This window comes from Chenopodium quinoa, unplaced genomic scaffold (assembly GCF_001683475.1).
Source record: "Chenopodium quinoa cultivar QQ74 unplaced genomic scaffold, ASM168347v1, whole genome shotgun sequence".
Lineage (NCBI taxonomy): Eukaryota > Viridiplantae > Streptophyta > Magnoliopsida > Caryophyllales > Amaranthaceae > Chenopodium > Chenopodium quinoa.
Genome location: NW_018744072.1, coordinates 461,569 through 465,066, shown reverse-complemented (window position 1 = coordinate 465,066; position 3,498 = coordinate 461,569). Strand labels below are relative to the sequence as shown.

The 3,498-nt window shown below is 32.8% G+C and overlaps 1 long non-coding RNA gene across 1 annotated transcript; it reads right to left on the bottom strand.

Annotated features, from left to right (window-relative positions):
• Window positions 1–552: 552 nt before the first annotated feature.
• Window positions 553–3,186, bottom strand: LOC110691195. The gene is made up of 3 exons (XR_002505245.1): window positions 2,416–3,186; window positions 1,127–1,252; window positions 553–880 (listed from the first exon to the last, which is right to left on the bottom strand). It is a non-coding gene; the product is annotated as an uncharacterized LOC110691195 (long non-coding RNA).
• Window positions 3,187–3,498: the final 312 nt, after the last annotated feature.

The following is a 3,498-nucleotide window of genomic DNA, read 5'->3' as shown; positions in this document are numbered from 1 at the left end:
ACTACAACAAATTGACCTTTGTGCCACGAGTAAAGTCGTGGCATAAGTTTGAAATTGCCGTGGATATATAATTTAGCCTCGGGAATTTTGAAATGTACTCCCATGGCACAAGAGGTCGTGGCTAGGAATTTGCCACGGAAAAATAGATGTCGTGGAAAATTTAATTTTTATGCCACGGATATACACGTGGCAAACAAATTCATTTGCCACAAATATTAACGTGGCTAACAATTGTTTGCCACAAATTCTACCATGGCTAATAAACATTGCCACAAATATTACTGTGGCTAATAAGTTTGTTTGCCACAAATAATACCGTGGCTAAAACTCTATTGTCACACATATTACCGTGGCTAATAACACCAGTAGAAAAAATTTATTAGGCACCAGTTCAAAATCGGTGCTCTTTTTCAATAAAGGCAACAGTTCAAAGGCAAAATCGGTGCCTGAAGTGAAGTAAAGGGTGCCGGTTTGCCTCTAAACCGGTGCCTTTCACGCCAAAAAATAAAAATAAATGTTGCATTTTTTTCAAATAAATTAATACACAAAGACTTGTACATATAAAAACTTAGATATTTTCATTAATAAATTACTATAATGTTTTACACTTTAATAAAAAAAAATAACGAAAAAAAAATTACAATGGGAGCATAACCACAAGTGCAGGAGCCCTTGCCCCCTTCCCCTGCACCTAACCCCCTGGCCTCCCTACATCTGCCCCCCTCCCTACACTGCAATTCCTCCCTTCATTATCTAGTTTTATCACTATGATATTAAGAAGAAAAAAAAAAACAGAAAATATAAAAAGCGAATTAAATTGCAAACATAAGACTTGAATATACTTACTTCATCCTGATCAGCGGCGGACCTGCCTTTGTGCCTGGTGGGTCAAATGACTCACCAGGGCCCAAAAAAATTATTAAGTTTCTTAAAAAAAAAAAAAAAATAAATAAATTAGTTTGTTAATTATTGTGATTATTATTTTAGGTCAATTTTAAGCTTGTTAATTATAAGTTAATATTGTAATCTTGTCAATTTTCTATTTGGATGATCTTTGTAAATAATTTTTCTTAGGAATTTTGGTAAAAAAAATTTTTTACATATTTGGTTATCGATTGTGACTCACCAGTCGGAAATTCTTGGGTCCGCCACTGATCCTGATGAACCTTCTTTTCTTGAAATCTAAAATTATTATTATTCGAGAAACCCCCTGCTCCAATAAAATTTGTGGAACACTACGCCCCTCCCTTACCTGCAAACACAAAATGATGTTTACAAACCCATGTTAATTGATAATATTATTGTATTAATTTCTTTTCCATTAGTATCTTTTTCCTTAGGTTCTTTTAACTTGTCTAAGATGACAACTTTAGTCGTCACTGCATCATTCTTATTGTAACTAATTATGCTAGGAGAATTTGACTGTGAAAGAGGAATAAAAGTAGACAAAGATGGATCAAAATCAGAAGCACCGTCAGATATATCTCCTACATAAGTATCTATGTGATGTCTTGACCTAAAAGAAATCATAAAATTTACTCTTTTAACATTATCAGTTTGAACCAATGAATTAGCACTTTTTGGATTAATTTCAAGTTGGCTTGGGAGTGTTCCTTTCTCTGTATTTTGTGTTACTAGTTGACTTACAGTAGTAGCCTAAATTAAAATAGTCTTCTCTAATCTATTTAATTTTTTTCCTTTTTTTTTATCAGAATAGCTGGGGTGGAAGGCTGTGTTTGAAAATTTAGTTTAAATGCTGGCCTCGGGTTAATTGCATTGATAGCCTTGATTTTGGAACGTAGCTAGTTGAGGTAAAGTATCATTCTGAAAATGTCCAGTTTAGGGGGTCCTGTGTGTACGCCTTGACTCCAAAAAAAGGTAGGACGGTTACACCATTCAGGATTGTAAGTTTGACTAAAGGGATCATTTCTTGGTCTTTGAAACTCCAATTAACTTGCTCATTTCCTACATTATTAAAATTGAATTGCAGCACAACATATGGACAGACAGTTGAGATACGATCTAAGGCATGCGAACTGGGTAAGTTGAACTAGCATATGAAATGCAGAAAATGGAGCCACATGAAACTGAAGTACAAAATTGCAAAAACAAAAATATAGCAATTAGATTACAACTGAATTCAACTGCCACCATATTAATTGGGACAAATAAATCACCATCCAATGCATACATAATAACCCAAAACATAAGAGACAACGAATAATTATTTAATTGAATACCACCTTGGAATTTTAGAGAGGGAATTGAACTTCCGAGACTGTGAATTGTGGAATTACAATTTGAATCGTGGGATTTTGAATGATCGGATTCCCCACCGGCATCAAAAGATCATTCTGAAGCATACATCAAACCCTAATTTAAATCAAATTTGTGAAATGACAAAGGGAGTCTTACCTAAGCGAGCGTTGGCTGGGGACCATTCAAGAAAATTAATGCTTCAAACCGTGCATCCTTCTTTGCTCCATCGATCTTCATTTTTGTAACGAGAGGAGAGCGATGCGAACTGGGTAAGGTTTTTTTGGTGGAAAAACGTGAAAAAACTGAAACAGAAAAAGACTCGGAAATTGCACAGGGCAGCGATTTTTTTATTTTTTGTTTTTTTTGTGGTTTTATAAAAATTGGTACATTTAAAACTTTTTGTACAAGTACTAACATACTGAGCTTGGAAGGATCGCCAGCATACTACATACACGCCTAAACAAAAGGCTAATATACTCATTCCGTTCTACGTTATATTTCATGTTTTTCTATTTTGGAGATTTAAAATATAGTTCTTATTTCTATTTTTGGGTCGTACGTAAAAATCATTATACTCTTTTTTTTTTAACTTTATTAATTTTACTTTTTAAATTACCCTTGAATTTTTCACTTACCCTTGTATTTTTTTCCACTTTCTATCTCAATCTTTTGTATATAATTATACTTTTTAAAAGTATTTCATCCATTTTCTCCTTTCATCTCTTAAATACCGTAAAAAAACACAAACAGAAACTATAAACTAGTATGGATGGAATACAATTATTGGATGTTATGGCAAAAACAAAAGAAAAGAAAAAATAAAAGGCAAACATATCTTTTAGAAAATTTAATTGCTTATTAGAAATAGATAACATATTGTTTCAATAAAAAAAGAAATAGATAACATATATTCGACCTCTAATTTGTAAAGAGTATTATGTTTCATGTACTATCAATAAAAAGTAAAGAAAACCAAAGTTATGGATATTCGACCTCTAATTGTGATATAAGGTATTTTAATTGTTATGTTAAATAAGTATTATTAAATAAATTTGTCGTGTGCCTTTTTTAATGGCATAAGTAGATCTAGGCACGAAAATTTTTTCTTGGCAAAATTTGTGGCGTAAGTGGATTTTGCCACGAGAAAATAATTACGCGTGGCACAAGTGTAAAGTTTGCCACGGGAAAAGATATTTGTGGTATAAGTGTGATAGTTGCCACGGGAATATAATCACCAGT